Source organism: Lactuca saligna, chromosome 7 (assembly GCF_052625555.1).
Source record: "Lactuca saligna cultivar CGN05327 chromosome 7, ASM5262555v1, whole genome shotgun sequence".
NCBI classification, from domain to species: domain Eukaryota; kingdom Viridiplantae; phylum Streptophyta; class Magnoliopsida; order Asterales; family Asteraceae; genus Lactuca; species Lactuca saligna.
The window spans coordinates 56074489-56096140 of NC_136423.1; positions in this window are offsets into that span (position 1 = coordinate 56074489).

Genomic DNA, 21652 nt, shown 5'->3' on the forward strand with positions numbered 1-21652 from the left:
CATTTATCACGAAATAAACATCCACACGCAAAATATGATTTTGTGAAATTCATGTAATTTGTGAAATTACTTATTTGAATAATAATCAGGGTTTTGTAACCACTTTGTGATTTTCCTTTAGTTAAAAATTTTATTTCCATTTCGCAAATTTTGCAAAATCATTTCAATTTTGGGTAGCATAACTTAGAATCTTGGATTGCATTTTGTACAAAAGAAATAAAAGGTCCAACATGTTTGTTTGACATCGTTTATCCATTCTAGGCCTGATAATTCTCGATACGATCTACGCTACGACACACAATAAACGGGTTTGAGTTGAGTCTTTCAACCCATCAACCTGCCAATCAACCAACCTATCAACCTGTTTATTAAACATATCATATATGAGTTTCTCAAAAAATATACCGGTTGATCCGCCAACCCGTTTAGAACCTTAATAAAAAAAATTATATATTTTTTAAATGTATTAAGTATTATACACTATACAGTTTATACTTCATACTAGGATATGATATTTAATACTATTGACCATTTGACGTTTGACATTTGCCATAAATAATCTCAGTATCTCACAAACAAAATTGAATAAGCCCTATCTTGCTCTCCCCTCTGTGATGAACGATAGGATGAACTCACGAAGAACAACTACATGAATGATTGAATCATTATCAAACGACATCAACGCCTGAACGTGAACGATGAACACACAAGGCAATAGGCAATCAATTTGCTGCTATCTAACCCATGGACACACGAACCCAAATCTAACGCACAAACCCGCCAACCTGTGAACCCTTATAAAGAAGTGAGTTGACGGGTTATATATGGGTTTATGTTCCAAATCCGCTAACCTGTGATCTGTATAGTTAAATAGGTCGTGTTAGGGTTGGTATATTTTGACCTGTCAACCCGAGCACGACACGATTGTTGTTTTGGTCAAAAATTACACAAGTACTAATAAACCAAATTGAATGAGAGGTTGTGATGTTTGAATTGTGTAATAGTAAATGGTAAAGAGAATTACACATAGATTTACAAGGAAAGCCCTTGATCATTGCTAGGATTTCAGACACAAAACCTTGGGAGGTGATAATGATCACCTAGCTTGATGATTTTATTAATGAAAAATGGTGATTACACATAATATTTCAGTAAGAACAAGTGAATAAATTCGAATAGTAAGCTCAGAGTAAAATAGTGTGTTGTATGCGAGATATAAGTGCCAATTTATAGTCTAAACTAGCTAACAAGATGTTCGATATTTCCGGGATCCTCTATGACCAGCTTCATGAACGTTATTTGACTTGGTATCTGGGTCTTTAGCATAGTCGAGACGAAGCTCCGTTGAGAATAAGTCTTCTCTTGACTATTTATGCAAATGTGTTAATTAAGAACAAAATATAACTGTTATAAATATTAGTAAATAATAATAACGGTAATAGTCGGGATCCTGAGATAGTTGAGGATTCTGAATATTTGATGAAGGTTGAGGATCCTAAAGGCTTTGAGGATCATGGCCCTAACAATTGCCCCCCAAGTTATTCCTAAAAAATGTAAGAGTTAATTTCGAAAATATTAAAGGAATAACTTAAATTAAAGAGATAAAAGGAGAGAGAAGAGTAATTTTCAGAATTAACCCTCAATGGCTAGGTAATTTTGAAATCCAACGGGTAGATAACTAGCCGTTAACAGTCAAATCAGCCTCAATTCCTTAGTATAAATAGACATGATTAGTTCCTTCATTCTTTACTCGTCTTTCTTTACATGTGCTACTTTTCGAGTACCGATGATTCATTAGAAGGTAACTATTTCTTCAATTTCATTTCTTATTTTATGGTTAGAAAAATGGTCGTTTCTCTCAAAAACATCTTAGCCCTTTTTGACGATGACTTCATCGACCAAAGGATCCTCTCCTACGAGGAGACGTGTTCCTTCGACGATGATGATATTGAGTCTTTAGAACTCAATGGAGCTTTTCCTTTTGAGGCTGTTTTCAGTCCCTTCGATCCTCTCATTCAGCCTGACTTCGTTTCTCTCACCTGGGTGTGCTTTCCTAAGTACTCCTTCTCCTTGGGTTTGAGATACCTTTTCCCCGGGATAGTATCCGAATTCTGCAGGGTGACTGGGATCTTGTACATACAGGCCATGTCGATTGTTTGGAGGATCCTATATTGGATCGACTAGGTAAATCACTCAAAAGGCCTTGATATTAGCCTTTTTGAATTGGCATGCATATATGATCTTACAACCTTTGGGAATTCTTGCTTCCTCCTTAAGGTCAAAACCCGCAGATCTCCTTTAATCTTGAAAACCAAGCACAATGATGGAGCTTGGAAAGAAAGATACCTCTTTGTGAGACGCGACTTTGTTCCTAATGGGGATCTCCTGTCGGATGCCCATGTTAAAAAGGATAGGATTCTTTAATATTAATATAAATATCTTGGAATTCACATCTTCTTATTTTGTTTGCTTCTTTTCAGCTTTCAAGTTCGAAGAGCTCGTTCCCTTTGCTGAGGATTCTGAAGAGAAGATTGAGAAGTTCTTGGCCTTGTCTGAAGCTGAGAGATCCTTCTGATTTGATCAAAACATCTTGTAGGAAAGCTCTTCTTCCATCGACCTCATGTCGACAAGTAAGGATCCTTGGTTCTTTTTCTTTGTGGTGAAGGTTTTAATGATCTTCAGTCATATATTTATATAGGATCTAAAGTCACTCGTTCCTGTGCTTGCTTCACACATGTTGATCTAGACACAACCATGTCGAAGGATCAGCTGACGGTGAAGAAGGAGAAGAGCTCATCCTTTCAGAAATCGACTACTGACTTGACAGCGAAGACATCGGGATCTCGAAAAAGAAAAACTATCGAGTCAGCAAGTCTATCCTTGGAGAGCCTTGGAGTTGAGGAAGCGTTCCTGAAATTGGTCTATTTCTCCCAAGCTGTAAGTATTGGGGTTATTCTTGTTCTATTTTTTATTCTACATTTTGCTGACCTACTATGTCTTTGTTTTAGGTCTCTGATCATATTTCCACCGATCTAAGGACCCGAGCGAAGAGGGCAGAACAAACCCTTCAAAGATAGGAGTGTTGGATTAGTGTTTAAGTCCATAACTGTTTTGGTATGTACTTGACCCGATTATGAGCATGGTCCTTTTGGGTTGCCTTCACCATAGCAATATGTAGGATGATTTAAGGAGAGAAAGGTTTAAATATGATTTATTAATATATTATGAGAATAATATATTAAAGGAGAAATCATATTGTTTAATTAATATTGGTCAAGAATTAATTAAGAATTAATTTTGTGGTTAAAAGAGATTAATTAAACTTAGGGGACTGAAGTTGTAATTATAAGATAATTATAATTGGGCTATGGATCACCTAATAATATATAGGTTGAACGAATTCTATGGGAAGCCCATTAGAAATCGTCCAAGGGATATGTTTAAGGAGTCCATGGGCTGCTTAGGGCCTAAGCAGTCAGATTAGGGTTTCCTAGTTGTAAACCCTAATAGCCTACATGTATAAAAGGGACCCTTAAGCCCCAAAAACGTCAACAACACTTCCATTAGGGTTTCCATCCGTTTTTGGTGCCTCTTTTTCTTCTCTTCTTCATCCAAGTTGCATATGGTGTTTGTGACTCCATTAGAGGTACTACACTTGTGGTACTTGCTTTCAAGAGCTAAGGAAATTCAAGGAACTAGTTGTTATTGCTATATAACAACAAAAGGTATGTATTCTAGCTTTATATATGAATTTCAAAAATTATAGTAGCATGCCAGGTTTCTTTTTGTGTTCATAAAGTTGTATAACTAATAGTGAAAACATAGATCCAATACTAGGGTTGCATGCACACATAGGATTGTTTGTATAAGACCCATCAGTGGTATCAGAGCCATTAGTTTTTGTTTTCAATTAGCTTTTATTCAAATTTGTGAACTTGACATATTAGGGTTTATGGCTAATAAACCCTAATGGCTAGGTAATTTTCGCAATTAGGGTTGCAAAACCCTAGATGACGATTTTTGCTAGGGTTTCCCAAATCCTTTCCTTAGCCTCCAAGATTTTGAAATCTAGGGTTATCCAACCCTTGGATTTTGAAATTACCTCCTTCCCCAAGGTTAGATCCTAAATTTTAGGGATTTGGATAATCCCATATCTTGTAATTATCTTTTAATTGTTAAATATGGTAATTAAAGATCTTGAATTATCCCATCCCTTATTTTCGAGATTTAGAGAGGGATTCAAGGGATTAGGATATCTTAGATGTATAATTGGTAATTATCCTCATGATCTAGATAATCCCTTGTGATTTAATAATTTAAATTAATTGTTTAATTTATGGTAATTATTAAATCAAGAGTTTTAATATTTAAAATTTTAATTTAAATGTATTAAATTCGAAAATTTTAGTGAGATTAAAACCTAATTGTTTTGAAGAGTTTCAAAACTTGCCCTCAAGTTTTGGAATTTAAATTGTTGATTAAAAGTTAATTTTGAAAGTCTAAATTCCAAAACCCTGATTTTGAAAAGTTCAAATTAAACCCTTATGGTTTTATTAAATTAATTAAGTGTATAATTAAAAGATATTTAATAAATCCATAATGATTTTGGTTAATTAAAAGTATAATTTAAACCACCTAGTATTTTAAAAGTGTAAAATACACCCTTATACTATATATAACATTAAAAGTTTAATATTATATATGTATAACTAAAAATTCAGTCTTACCGTTAGTAGGCCTCATTCATGAAGCTAGTCTATAAGGGGTGTTTAAGGAAATTGCCTATAAAATGGCGATTGAATGGGTATCCACTCTTACCCACCGCACTCTTGACTAGTGGAGGGTCGTTAGCCGAACGGGTAGGATAGGACAGAAACCTTCCATTATAAGTATAATGAAGTACAAAGTAACTAAATGCTTTTTCAAATTCCCAAATCATAGTTACTTTAGGCAAAATGTGAAATTGTATGCTAACCCATGGAATTACACTTCGTACCCTTGTCAAACGTTAGTGGAGCGTGTGTGGTTAACCGACACACTAATTTGGGGATGACATTGGTGGCAAAGGGTGGCTCGATGCTTATCATAGATCAATGGAGCGTGTGTGGCTAACCGACACATTGATTAGGTGATAGTAGCATTGGGTGCACCACGTGATTCGTATGGTTATTTACACCTTGTTTGTGATCCTCGGCATCCCAGTCACGGATAGTAGGGCATAATCGAGATTAAACATGCCATTGAAGAGTTCAATGAGTCTCAAAAGATCTAGGAGTTTCAATTCATTTATAACTTAAACTTCTTTTTCGTTTTTCATGGTGGAAATTGGTAAATCGTCATTTACCTACCTTCAAATATTCTGCAACTAGATTACGGCATCCCTCTTCTAGGTTGTAGAGTATTGTGTTGGATCCTAGCTTGATGTTTCATTTGGGTGTTGCATCAAGAATTCTAATCAACTTAACTTGAATTTTCTCCCGTTTTGTAGATGTCTGAATCTTACAATGGTCTTCCCAAATCCTTTGGAACAAGCTTTCCAAATGAAGATGACGTTCCGAGATACGATCAAGGAAATGAGAGTCATGCTTCACTTCCTCCACCTCCTCCAATTATTCTCCCTGACCCACAAGTTCAAAGGCTTGAAAAGTTTAAGCTCACTCAAGCCCTTTTGGCAAGTAAACACGAAGATGGGAAACCTGTGTGTGCGCACGTCTTAGAGATGAAGTCATACATTGATAGGTTAAACATGTTGGGTGTCGAGATTTCAAGTGAGTTGGCTGTTGACTGGGTTCTTCAGTCACTTCCTGAATCATATAGTGAGTTCGTTAGAGAGTACTATATGATGGACCACGACGTGACCCTAATTGATCTCACCTATTTGCTTATAGCTGCTGAATCAGCAATGATTTGGCGTGCTGGTCAAGCAAATTTGTCTAGTGAATCAAACTCCCAAACTTCAATGGACACTGGCAACATTGGAAGTCCAGAAAGAACTAAGTCTGTGATTGTCCGATGTGTTGTGCCAAAGGAGTCTATTTGCTTTTATTGCCAAGAGAAGGGGCATTGGAGACGAAGCTGCCCTAATTACCTGAGAGATCTAAGAGATGGGAGAGTCAAGACGTATGACTCTGCTTCAGGTAAAATCCATTAACTAACTCTTTTAAGTTCCTATTCTAGATTCTTAATACATGATGTGATAATATTACATTTTGATGTGTTGTAGGATCGAAGAAAAGAGAGGAACTTGAGAAAAGAAGTGAGCTGAATCTAATCATGAAGAAATGGATTTCGATCGCATTACTTGAAGAATGGATTCTTGAGCTACAACTTGGAGTTAGAATAGATTGTTAACATAGTTTTTCAGTTGAATTGCATTGTAAGGACAAGTTTTTTCCGCAATAAAATAAATTTTGATTTTGTCTTATTTATTTATCCTTACAATGAAATATATGAAAAATTGATGTTCATGTACTTCTATTATTAGCAAAATGGATTTGATTCTTAATTATGGAAATGTCAAAAGTGTACCAAATAGGGAGACTTTCTCATCGCCCAAGTTTCAATTGGACAGAAACTTGAAATAATGCAATGTGTATTGTATGATGAATGGAAAACTTTCACATTTGGGAAACTTAGACTAATTCTTTGGCAAAGTGTCAGTTGAAGGACTTGGAGATCAAGTACACTAGGTTGTGCGTTGATCAAGTCCACCACAAGAGTGACAAAGATATTCGTCATGATTTACTAAAGTTTAGTAAATGTGATTATACTTATAAGATTAAGTGTAATTCTGAGATAGATTGAAAGAGTTTCAATGAATAGTAGAACGAATAAAGAAGAATCGAGTAGGCAGAAAGATAAAAGTTTCTCTTTTCTAGGAAGAAGGGAGAGTACCTTTTATTGTGTTTTATGATAAGTCTTAAAGATTAAGAACCATGTCTCAATAGATCCTCTAAGTGAGTCTTAGTGCAATTGCATGTCTAAGAAGAGGAATCAAGTATTGTAGAAATGGTTAAATCAAGAAGTCAAGCACACTTCGTTCCAATATCAAGTCTTAAAGTCAAGATTGTGACATTGAGTGAAAAGTTTTAAGTAGGTTTATAACACTCATCAAATATGGAACTTGGAAAAGTTTTCTTATTCTTGTACATTTGAGATTGGTAAGTTGTGATGTCTTGGATAAGACAAAGACCAACTAGGACCAACTTGTGAAGTGTTCTTGTCTTGATAATAACTGCACTGACTCTTGAATATTTGATTGTCAAGAAATGTTTCTTGACAAAGAGAATCATATATGTCAAGAGGTCAGTGGGAGTTTTAATGTTTTGAAAAAGTTTCAAGAACAAATCAAATAAACCTTATCGATCGTCACTAGCGCACGAGTTGAGGTTTACAACCTATCGTGTTGACATTATTTTGATTCTGTGCCAATCCAATCGAGTTAATTATGCATGTGAGTTCTATGAATTCTCATTTGAATGCATAAAAAGCAAGGACCTTGATCAATGAAAGTACATTGATAAGAAAGGGTGAGCTGCTTAACTACTTGGAAGACGTGGTGGGTAGCTGTGCTACCATTAGGCAAGAAATCAAGATTAAGAAAGGTCAGTCCATATGAGTTTGAATTTGTCATAAACTTTGGTTTTAACAAATTCACATGGATAGGAACAAATACACCATTTAAATCTAAGTGTCATAAGATTTCCTCCTTCATGAAAATGATTGTGAGGAAATGCTTTCACTGAGAAAGATTTTAAGAAGATAGTGATTGTAAAATTGCATTCTCGAATTCGATCATGGTTACGGTATCCCTTTCCATAATTTGAATTGTGAGGTTTGGCAATTAGTCTTAATTGTTAAGACACATATATGAACTATCTAAGGCAAAGGTGTATAAGTTCAAGAAGCCTTGATAAAAGATTATCAAAGCACTAAGTATTAGAAACATGGACTTAAGAAATTCAATAGTTATTATCTTTCTGAAAGTTAAGATGTTTATGAATACATGTCGAAGCTAGTGGGAGCATAAGTGTTATGTTTTATAGTAATCATCATGATAGTGGGAGCATAAAAGTTATGATTGTATGATTATTATGGAAAGTATTGCAAGTTAGCAATATTAATTATAGAAAAACAAAGATTCAATTTGCAAAGTTGCATGGGTTGAAAAGTTGTTTTGCTATAATTAAGGGAGAGAATATTATACTCCGTTTCAAAATCTAAAGCTTAGATTAAGAAATTTTAATATTTTCAGTCAAAGGATACATTGTGTGTTCTTAAAACGATTATGATTACGACATCCCTCTTCATAGTTCGAATTATGAGAACATGACACATAAAATATTATGGCAAAAGATTGGTAAAGTATCATATCTTTATGTAAGACATTATGCATCGTGTCCCATACGCTTTGGGTATAGGATCGATTGCAAATGCTATAGTATTTTACCATTCTAAAATTTTCCAAATGTCTAGCGCATTTAGAGGGAAAAAGGGACTAGAATTGGTTTTGACTAAAATAATTAAACAACTATCAAAGGACAATCCAAAGTTCGACGAGAATTGGTCGCTTGTGAGTAGTTGGAAGTATAGTATTGGAAAATATGGAAATGTTTCCATATTGGATGGACCATATCGACATCATTACAAATAGAAAAGATTCTATTAAGAATGGGTTGTCATGAGGAAAATATGGAAGCGTGTTCATATTAGGAAGTAAATATTGAAAATCTTTGTCTAGATTAGAAACTTTTATGCAAAAGGATGTTCAAAGGAATGTACGTTTAGTGAGAGACATCATATCTAAGGAATTGTCTTGTAACAATCTCCGATAGAAGACTTTGTAATATCATTGGCAATAGTGCAGTGACATTATGAAGGGATCGTTGCATAAAGTGTTAAGATCTAGCATATTCTATAAGTAACGAGAATTTGATATTCTTACACTTATGAAAATGGATTTGGAGTTGTGAAATGAGAATGATTGGAAATGTGTTCAATTGATCTATTTCACAAAGCATGGACCATAGGAAACACGGTGTGCATGCTTAGAGCATGGGACAATTGTTGTTGTAATTCAAGCAATGAGTTGATTATCCGAAACATTAAATGATAAATAATGAGTAATCAATATGGTGGATAAATAGAAGGGTTTTATTTACTCTCACAAGTTTGGGGCCATATAGGATTAAGTATTGTTGTTATGTTTCAATTTGCATGTTTTGACTTCCAGAATAACTAGGTTATTCAAACATCCACAGTTGGTCATACGTTGGGAGTAGGTATGAATAAAGACTGTCATGAATCTGTCTGTAGATTGTCTGAAGTGTTTAGACATGGCACAAGTTTGCTGCAGAGTTCGTGAGTGCTTTGATAAGATTAAAGTATTGGATTAAACCCACGCTCACTTGGATCACTTCACGGTTTTATCACGAGTGATTAGTGAGACGATAATATTGTATATTCTTGAAACCGAGACGTGTGAGTTGTTATTTGTTGGTCAGTTACACATTGATAATAAGTAAACGCACCGGTAACTTGGTGTTATAAAACTTATTGTTGTGTGTGATTCGATCAGTAAATGCAAGCGAGCATTTGAGTCGAAGTTTATCCATTCCTTTTACCCAAAGTGGGATAAAAGCGATATATGTGGGCCTCTCGATGATTTAGTGATGACACCTAAGCGCTTGGCCAAGCCGGGACTAAGTTGATGTGTTCAAAATTAGTCTGTTATCAGTCGTCATGAATCGGAAGTCGGGAAATAGTATAGAGAGAATGATTGAAATTCATGTCTTTTGTCTATACGATATCTTGAGAATGGAGGAATATATAATCCCTTATCTAGAGGACACGCTATCTGATAAGATCAGAGTTGATAGCGGCTTTTGAAAGCTACGATTGCTGATCAGGTTCTGAAGTCATACGGAAAATAGTTATTAGACTTATCCAAGTGGGAGACTGTTGGATTAATGTCTAAGTCCATAACTGTTTTGGTATGTACTTGACCCGATTATGAGCATGGTCCTTTTGGGTTGCCTTCACCATAGCAATATGTAGGATGATTTAAGGAGAGAAAGGTTTAAATATGATTTATTAATATATTATGAGAATAATATATTAAAGGAGAAATCATATTGTTTAATTAATATTGGTCAAGAATTAATTAAGAATTAATTTTGTGGTTAAAAGAGATTAATTAAACTTAGGGGACTGAAGTTGTAATTATAAGATAATTATAATTGGGCTATGGATCACCTAATAATATATAGGTTGAACGAATTCTATGGGAAGCCCATTAGAAATCGTCCAAGGGATATGTTTAAGGAGTCCATGGGCTGCTTAGGGCCTAAGCAGTCAGATTAGGGTTTCCTAGTTGTAAACCCTAATAGCCTACATGTATAAAAGGGACCCTTAAGCCCCCAAAACGTGAACAACACTTCCATTAGGGTTTCCAGCTGTTTTTGGTGCCTCTTTTTCTTCTCCTCTTCATCCAAGTTGCATATGGTGTTTGTGACTCCATTAGAGGTACTACACTTGTGGTACTTGCTTTCAAGAGCTAAGGAAATTCAAGGAACTAGTTGTTATTGCTATATAACAACAAAAGGTATGTATTCTAGCTTTATATATGAATTTCGAAAATTATAGTAGCATGCCAGGTTTCTTTTTGTGTTCATAAAGTTGTATAACTAATAGTGAAAACATAGATCCAATACTAGGGTTGCATGCACACATAGGATTGTTTGTATAAGACCCATCAAGGAGAGGATGTGGAAAGTGACCAATGAGGATCTGTTGAGGAGAATGGAGATGCTCAGCAAGGAAAAGGCTGAGAAGGAGGAGGAGCATTTCCATGAGATGGAGCAAGTGATATCTGATGCGAAGTTCAGTACTGTAGTGGCTGTTTGGGAGGCCAAGATCCGTCTCACGGAGGATCTCGAAAATATAGGTTCCTGAGACGTGGAATGTTTGCGTGAGGCAATGGCCAAATTGACTAGCAAGCCTACTACTGCCAACCAGAATCCTGTACTGAGGCTAACCGAAGGAGGGAGAAGAAGGGTACATCCGATGATGACCATGCTAAGGTCTAGGCCTGCAAAAAATTAGCTTAAGTAGTTTTTGTTTTTATTAGTAATGTAAAAACAATTAATCTTTCGGTTGGGTTGGCACGCAACCCTTTTTTGAATGACATGGTAATGTTTTCCTTTCCTATCTCTCTTTTGATTTTTCTGCATGATTGTGATGATATTAGGATCCCGAAAAACTAGTTTCCTGCAAATAATCCTGAAGCAAAATACTCTTAGTGAATTATTTTTAGCGTGCTTGAATTCTGATAACCAAATGGTTTTTGCTTAGGATCCTAGAAATTTTTGGATCCTTAAGCTTTATCTACAGTTTGTTTTTAGAATAAGGATAGATGGAACCTGATTATCTCCAAGTTTTTCTTTAAGCTTCATAAGTTCTTCAACCTTAGAATTTACTGAGGATAAATCTCAACTTCGAAAAGAACTTAGGTTCACTGTTCACTTTGACAATAAGGCTCATCACCAATGAGGATCGATGAGGATCCATAAAGATGAGGATCCTTAATGATAAGGATCCTTAAATATGAGGATCCTTAATCATTAGATCATACAGAGGAATTCCCTTTTTAAGATAACTTGTTTAGGTTATGGAATTCAACAATATTCTTGGGTAATACCATAAATTCGACTAATAACATGTCTAATGATATGTATTGGGGAGGATCCCAATTTGTGTCGTATCTCTTGGGAAGTATCCTTACTTATAAAAATGTTATCATTCGTGTGTATTTTCTAGGGAAAATTCCCAACGTGTGATATCATGAAGATGTTTCTGGGGCAAGATCCCAATTTTGGATAACATGATGATGTTATAAACCTTAAGTATATACTGGGGTAAGAACCCAATTTTGGATAACATGAAAATGCTATAAACCTTAAGGATCTTAACTTATGTTCAAGGATAAGAGGGTTGCCAAGCTACTTTATCGTGAAATGATCCCCTTATCCGTATCCCATAGTTAGATATCGTGAATTCAAGCAAGGTGTATAAACCTTAGTTCGTGTGAAAGAGGTAATTAGCTCTTTAAACCTTAGAGGGGATTAAGTACCCTTAAATGTAGGAGAGATGATCAGTCTCTAGCTTGTGTCTATAATAATTTGAGAATCATACCATTGATATAACTGATTTGTTAAGATGTTCAGATTTTTGCATGTCAAGAGACTTGTGTTTCAGGACCTTCAACCTCGAGGATTCTTATGTTTCAGGATCATAGCTTATGTAAATCATTAGTTGTATGTTGTTCTGCATAGCAAACGTTAGCTAGGGGTGGGCGTTAGTCTAGCTAACGCCCCTACGATGCTTAAGTTAGTAATGTATTTGAGGAGAAAATAAGTAATGATGAAAAGTTTAAGGTAAAGAACATGTGCACCTTGGTTTTGTTGAAGATTAATCGATCTTGTTTACATAGAGTTTGCTTTGAGATGTATAGCATTATAGGATCTTGGCAAAATGCCTCCTTTGAGTGTTGCTAGCCAATATGCTCATTTTCCTTCCTCAACATCTATGAGATATGGTCCTTCCCATTTAGGGGCTAAATTGCCTGCGCTAGGATCCTTGGTGTTTTGGAATGTTTTACTTATACCAAGTCTCCTTTTTGGAATCTTCTAACTTTTATGTTCTTATTGTTAGCCTTGGTGATCCTTTATTGATGAGTAGCAATCCGTATTTTGGCAAGATCTATGAGTTTATAATTAGTGTCAAGATCCTGGGCTAGGATCCTGTCGTTATTATCTTGATCTTGTAGCAAGTATCTTGCCGTCAGGATCATTACTTTGATAGGGATCACCGCTTTTATCCCAAACACTAAAGAGTAGGGGGGCTGACTTGTGGCTACTTTGGAAGTAGTTCGGTCTGCGCATAAGACGAAAGGAAGCTCTTCTGCTCATATTCCTTTCTTCTTATCCAATATTTTCTTCAAGTTGTTTACTATAATTTTATTGTTGGATTCTGATTGACCATTAGCTTGGGGATGAACAAGAGTGGAAGTTATCATTTTCATCCCCCAACTTGTGCAAAAGTCTCTTGTCCTTTTGCTTAAGAATTAGGATCCATTGTCGCATATGATTTCAGCGGGGATCCCGAACCAGGTTAAGATATTATGTTTAATAAACGAGACTACCTCTTTGTCTCTTACCTGAACAAAGGCTTCAGCTTCGATCCACTTTGAGAAATAATCAGTCATCACTAGCATGAAGATTTTTCCTCCTAGGGCTATTGGTAATTTTCCCACTATATCTATTCCCCATTTCATGAATGGCCATGGAAAGATAATAGGATCTAGAGGTTCTGCTGGTTGATGCAGGATGTTGCTATGTCTTTGGTAAGCTTCACACTTTTGAGCATGTAGAAAAGAATCTCTGATCATGGTTGGCCAGTAGTATCATGTTCTTAGTATCTTGGAGTATAAGGATCTGCCCCCAGTGTGATTGCCACAGTCTCCTTCATGTATGTCCTTCAAGACTTTTGCAGCTTCAGGATCTTCCAAGCATTTTAGGTATGGAAATGCCATAGACTTTTTATATAGTTTACCTTGGATTATTATGAATCTTGAGACTCTTGTTCTAAATGATCTTTCACTTTTTTCTTCTGTTGGAATTATGCCATTTTGGAGATACTCCATAATGGGTTCGGTCTATGATTGTGGACTTCTTTTAGGATTCTGTTCGTTGGGGTCCCTTCAAGGAGGGATCTAAGGGTCAAGTTCTTTAATGGCTGCTACGCTTATTGGTTGTCCAGGATCATCAAATTTGTCGGAGAGGGCTTCTTGATGGGTTTTATGTACTATAACACTCCTATGGTGCACATACAACCATAATACATTGGATATAAGTTTTCTCTAATTATACATGCAAATTCATATTATCCAAAGCATATACCCTAGCTAGCATGCAATTGAAGATATACAACATAAAAAACTAGTAAGATGAATGTATCTTTTATGTAGCTTGTATTTCTTGGACTTTCAAGAGCTTAGCACCTTAAGTGTGATGCCTCAAATGGTTCACAAAACACCACCAACAATTAGAGGATAATGAGATAGAGCTTGGAGACCCCAAAAATTGGCTATATCCTTCTTAGAATACACAGAGTGCCGATTTTAGGGTTTAGGGGTTACATTTATAGTTTAGAAGTCCAAGAGTCACTTGTAAACCATAATTCTTACACTTAGGCTTATGATCCAACAATTGATTTGGACTAACACTTAAAGGACTATCTCATAAGCTTAGTCCATCACAAATCAATCATGGATCATTAGACCAAACCAAATGTATCACTGATTTACAGAAACAGTCCCCGTTAATTTAATCAGTCTCTTTTGATCACTAAATTAATTCCAAATTAACTCTTGATCAATACTAATTAAATAAAATGATTTCTCAATTAATATATTATACTTATAATATATTAATAAATCACTAATAATCTGTTTCTCAAATATCCATCCTATCAAATTGTTATGGTGAATGCAACCAAAATGGACCATGCTACTATCGGGTCAGGTACATAACAATTATAGTTATGGGCTTAGACACCTAATCCAACAGTCTCCCACTTGGATAAGTCTAATAACTATAACTACCAATGCAACTTCATAATCCGATTAGCAATCGTAGCTCTCAAAAGCCGTCGTCGAACTCTAATGCATCCATTAAATAAGGAATCATATATTCCTCCATTCTACAAGATATTGTATGAACTGAGACATGGATTATAATCATTCTCTCTGTTCATGTGTTGTTTCCCGATTTCTGATTTATGACGACTGACTAATGGAACAAATCAAATCAGTCCAAACTTGGCCAAGGGTTTAGGATGTCATCACTAAATCATCAAGGGGCCCACATATATCGCTTTTAGCCCTCTTAGGGTAAAAGGAATGGATAAAATTCGACTCATATGATTACTCTATTTACTCATCAAATCACACACAAAGATACATTTTATAACACCAAGTTACTGGTGTGTTTATGTATCATCAATGTGCAACCGACTTGTAAACTACAACTATATGTCTCCGTTTGAAGAACATAAGATGTTATCGTCTAACGATCACTTGTGATAAAATCCATGAAGTGATTCATGTGAGCGTGGGTTTAATCAAATACTCAAATCTTATTTCAGTAGTACTCATGAACAATTTAGAAAACTTGTGCTATGTCTAAATGCTTAGAAAATCTACAGCCGGATTCATGACAGTGTTACCTCACTACTTTGTTCCAAAGGTGTTTGAATAACCTAGTTATCCAGGAAGTAAAACATGCAAAGTGAAACACAAGAATAATCGAATCCAATATGGTCTCAAAACTTTTGAATATAAATAAATCTTGTTATTTAATCACCATATTGATTACACATTATATATTGTATAATGTTTCGACTAATCAACTTAGTACTTAAATTAAAACGATAGTTATCCCATGCTCCAAGAATGCACACTATGTTTACCTATGGTTCTTTCTTTGTGATATAGATCAATTGAACACATTTCCAATGATTCACATTTCACAATTCCAAATCCTTATCATGACTGTAAGAATACCAAGCTATCATGCAATGTACCCTTTTGTAATCTCGAGGCACGAAAGTCACAAAGACTTGGACAATGATATTACAAATCACTCCACTGGAGATTATTATAGGATAATTCCACAGATTCGAAGTCTCATATTCAAAGTACATTCCTTTGAATACCCTTCTTTCATAAAAGTTTTATAATTTACTCATAGATTCTTAATATCCATCTTCCATTATGGAAACTTTTCCATAATTACCATATGACTATCCATACTTAATAGAATCCAATCTATTTAGACTTATATCAACGTGGTCCATTCATTACTATACTTCCAACTATCCACAAGCAACCAATCCTTGGTAAACCTCATATTTTCCTTGACAATTGTTTAATAACTTTAGTCATATCTAGTTCTTGTCCTTTTTCCCTCTTAATGCTCTAGGCATTTGGAAAAATCAGAACTGGTGAATATTATAGCATATGCAATTGATCCTACACCCGAAGCATATGGGATACAATTCATAATGTCTCACATAAAGATATGATACTAGATCAGTCTCTTGATATAATATTTCTATATATAGAATTTCGAATGTTTAAGCATTTCAACATGACATTCACATATATCCATGACTAAGTTCCATTAAAATTTCAATCTAAGCTTTTAGATTTAAAAAGAAGTATTAGTTCCTCTCCCTTAAAACCTACTATTGCGAAACAACTTTTCAAACTCTGCAACTTTGCAAATTAAAACTCGTTTCCTATAGTTAGTATTGCTAACTCGGAACACTTAATGTAATAATTCTTCTCCTACTAGCATAATAATTACAATCTTTCCATCATAACACTTATGCTCCCACTAGCTTTGACATGTACTCATAAATCAGATGGACTTCTTGAAATCAATACTTATTGACTTTCTTACCAAAGTTTAGATTTCTGATACAAGATGCTTCGATAAGACTTTATCTATGGTTCTCAAACTCATACACCTTTCTTTAGATAGCTCATATGTGATTCTAAACTATTTCAGACTATTTTCCATTTCTCACAATTCGAACTATGAATAGGGATGTCGTAATCATAATCGAATTTGAGAATGCAATTAACACAATTGATATTTCTTTAAATCTACTTAGTTAAAATGTTTCCTCAATCATTTTCATGAAGTGGAGAGAAACCTTATGCCACTTAGATTTTATGGTGTATGTGCTCCTATCCATATAGATTTGTCATTTCCAACCACTATCATAAGACAAGGTTTAGGACAAATTAAATCTCATATGGATTGATTCTTCAATCTTAACTTCTAGCCATGTGGTAGCACAAGAGCCTACCATTGATTCCAAGTTATTGAGCAGCTCACCCACTCCGATCAATGTATTTTCACTGATCAAGGCACTTTGCCTTATGCAAACAATTATGAAATCATAAACCTAACATGCATAGTCAGCTTATCTGGAATGGGCATAAAAACAAGAATATGTTAACACGATAGGTTATAAACCTCAAGTCGTGCGCTAGTGATAAATAAGATGTTTATTCTTGATTAGTTCATGAAACTGTTCAGGACTATTAAGACTCCCATTGACCTCTTAACATATAAGATTCTCTGTCAAGAACCATTTCTTGACAACTATATATTCAAGAGTTAGTGTGAGACCTTATCAAGACAACACTTCATGTAATTGGTCTTAGTTGATCTTTGTTTTTTGTCCAAAACATTACAACTTACCAATTTCAAATGTGCAAGAGTAAGAAACAATTCTATGTCACATTCCATGACGTGTTATAAACCTACTTAAGAATGTTACTCATAACTCTAAGACTCGATATTGGAACGAAGTATGACTCACCCTTTTGATTTTAACCACTTTAACAATTCCCCATACCTGTCCTTAGTCATATAAATGCACTAAGGTATCCTTAAAGGATCAAATGTGACATGGTTCCATAATCATTAGGATGATCATAAAGCACGATACTAAAGTGCTCTCCTTTCCTTACAGATTGGAGAAACTTTTATCTTTCTGCCTAATTGATTCTTCTTATTCGTTCTCCTATACTTTGAAACTTTCAAAGTATTAGAATTACACTTAATATTGTAAGTATAACCATATTTTCTTAACTTGTAGTAAATTATGACGAATGGTCTTTATCTTTCTTAAATATCTATCCTATCAAATTGTTATGGTGAATGCAACCAAAATGGACCATGCTACTATCGGGTCAAGTACATACCAATTATAGTTATGGGCTTAGACACCTAATCCAACAGTCTCCCACTTGGATAAGTCTAATAACTATAACTACCAATGCAACTTCATAATCCGATTAGCAATCGTAGCTCTCAAAAGCCGTCGTCGAACTCTAATGCGTCCATTAAATAAGGAATCATATATTCCTCCATTCTACAAGATATTGTATGAACTGAGACATGGATTATAATCATTCTCTCTGTTCATGTGTTCTTCCCCGATTTCTGATTTATGACGACTGACTAATGGAACAAATCAAATCAGTCCAAGCTTGGCCAAGGGCTTAGGGTGTCATCACTAAATCATCAAGGGGCCCACATATATCGCTTTTCGCCCTCTTAGGGTAAAAGGAATGGATAAAATTTGACTCATATGATTGCTCTATTTACTCATCAAATCACACACAAAAATACGTTTTATAACACCAAGTTACTGGTGTGTTTATGTATCATCAATGTGCAACCGACTTGTAAACTAAAACTATATGTCTCCGTTTGAAGAACATAAAATATTATCGTCTGACAATCACTTGTGATAAAATCCATGAAGTGATTCATGTGAGCATGGGTTTAATCAAATACTCAAATCTTATTTCAGGAGTACTCATGAACACTTTAGCAAACTTGTGCTATGTCTAAATGCATAGAAAATCTACAATCGGATTCATGACAGTCTTACCTCATTACTTTCTTCCAAAGATGTTTGAATAACCTAGTTATCCAGGAAGTAAAACATGCAAAGTGAAACACAAGAATAATCGAATCCAATATGGTCTCAAAACTTTTGAATATAAATAAAACTTGTTATTTAATCACCATATTGATTACACATTATATATTGTATAATGTTTCGACTAATCAACTTAGTACTTAAATTAAAACGATAGTTATCCCATGCTCCAAGCATGCACACTATGTTTACCTATGGTTCTTTCTTTGTGATATAGATCAATTGAACATATTTCCAATGATTCACATTTCACAATTCCAAATCCTTATCATGACTGTAAGAATACCAAGTTATCATGCAATGTACCCTTTTGTAATCTCGAGGCACCAAAGTCACAAAGACTTGGACAGTGATATTACAAATCACTCCACTGAAGATTATTATTAGAGGACAATTCCACAGATTCGAAGTCTCATATTCAAAGTACATTCCTTTGAACACCCTTCTTTCATAAAAGTTTTATAATTTACTCATAGATTCTTAATATCCATGTTCCATTATGGAATCTTTTCCATAATTACCATATGACTATCCATTCTTAATAGAATCCAATCTATTTAGAATTATATCAATGTGGTCCATTCATTACTATACTTCCAACTATCCACAAGAAACCAATCCTTAGTAAACCTTATATTTTCCTTGACAGTTGTTTAATAACTTTAGTCATATCTAGTTCTGGTCCTTTTTCCCTCTTAATGCTCTAGGCATTTGGAAAAATCAGAACTGGTGAATATTATAGCATATGCAATTGATCCTATACCCGAAGCATATGGGATACGATTCATAATGTTTCACATAAAGACATGATACTAGATCAGTCTCTTGATATAATATTTCCATATATAGAATTTCAAATGTTTAAGCATTTCAACACGACATTCACATATATCCATGACTACGTTCCATTAAAATTTCAATCTAAGCTTTTATATTTGAAAAGAAGTATTAGTTCCTCTCCCTTAAAACCTACTATTGTGAAACAACTTTTCAAACTCTGCAACTTTGCAAATTAAAACTTGTTTCCTATAGTTAGTATTGCTAACTCGCAACACTTAATGTAATAATTCTTTTCCTACTAGCATAATAATTACAGTCTTTCCATCATAACGCTTATGCTCCCACTAGCTTTGACATGTACCCATAAATCAGATGGACTTCTAGAAATCAATACTTATTGACTTTCTTACCAAAGTTCAGATTTATGATACAAAATGCTTCGATAAGACTTTATCTATGCTTCTCAAACTCGTACACCTTTCTTTAGATAGCTCATATGTGATTCTAAACTATTTCGGACTCTTTTCCATTTCTCACAATTCGAACTATGAATAGGGATGTCGTAATCATAATCGAATTTGAGAATGCAATTAACACAACTGATATTTCTTTAAATCTACTTAATGAAAATGTTTCCTCAATCATTTTCATGAAGTGGAGAGAAACCTTATGCCACTTAGATTTTATGGTGTATGTGCTCCTATCCATATAAATTTGTCATTTCCAACCACTATCATAAGACAAGGTTTATGACAAATTAAATCTCATATGGATTGAACTTCTTCAATCTTAACTTCTAGCCATGTGGTAGCACAAGAGCCTACCATTGATTCCAAGTTATTGAGCAGTCCACCCACTCTGATCAATGTACTTTCACTGATCAAGGCACTTTGCCTTATGCAAAAAATTGAGAAATCATAAAACTAACATGCATAGTCAGCTTATCTGGAATGGGCACAAAAACAAGAATATGTCAACACGATAGGTTATAAACCTCAAGTCGTGCGCTAGTGATAAATAAGAGGTTTATTCTTGATTAGTTCGTGAAACTATTCTGTACTATTAAGACTCCCACTGTCCTCTTTGTTGGAATAGTGTCTAAGGCTATAACTATATTCGGTGGTGCATGGTCCTTTTGGGTTGTCTTCACCATAGTAACTTGAAGGATGATTTGTTAAGAGAGAGTAAATATTATAAGGAATAATATTTAGCTATTTGATTAATATAAGTCATAGATTAATCGGTATTAATTTGGTGACTTAAAGAGATTAATTAAATAAGAGGGTATAAACTGTCAATTGTTTGATAGTTAGACTTTAGACTATAAATCCATTAGGATGGACTTTGGACGGTTTCTAAGAGCTTTAGGATAGCTCAAAATAGTCCATAAGGATATCTATGGAATGGATTTGGATAGCCTTAAGTGAAGATTATCCAATTAGGGTTTAGGGTGAAACCCTTAAGGAGTCTAAAGGTATAAATAGGCCCTTGGGGTGTGGAATTCGTGTACAATCTTTCAGAACCTAAAGAAAGGAACCTCTGGCCGAATTCCATCCCCTCTCCTCTCTCCTAAATCATCTTGCTTGCTATTGGTGTTTGTAAACCATTAGAGGAGTGACAATTGTGACTCTAGAAGCTCCAAGACAAGAAGATCAACAAGGAACTCAAAGGTATGATTCTAGATCTGTATTAATGTTATTGTTTAACCTAATTAGCCATTAGAAGTCTTGGATTCAAAAGCATGTTTGATAGAAAGCCTAGATCCAAGCAATAGGGTTTTGCATGCGCACATAGGAAAGTTCTTATGGCTAAAACCCAACAGTGGTATCAGAGCCTAGATTGGTTTTCTACAAATTATTGCTTGAATAACTGAAACAAACCTGCAAAATTCGATTTTTTGGGTTTTGAGTCACTGACTCGTCGAGTTCCATGGTGGACTCGGCGAGTAGGCCTGACTCGGCGAGTCCCCTTGTGCACTCGGCGAGTCCAAGCGTCAGGAAGGGCCAGATTCGGGATTTCTTTGTGTTTATCTTATCCAAACTTACCATAAACTAATTAGATCAATATGAATCCGTTTTTTTGATAAATATAAGTGTTATCTTGATCTAGTTAAAGGTAATTATCAACTAATTAAATATTTAGTTTCTTTATATGATAATTAATTAATTGTTTTAATTATTTTTGGTAATTATCCTCAAAGAAATCAAAGATAAATCAAATAAAGATAATTAAGATATTAATTGTTAATTGAAATTGTTTGTTATTTGATCCTCCATGTTTTTTAAAT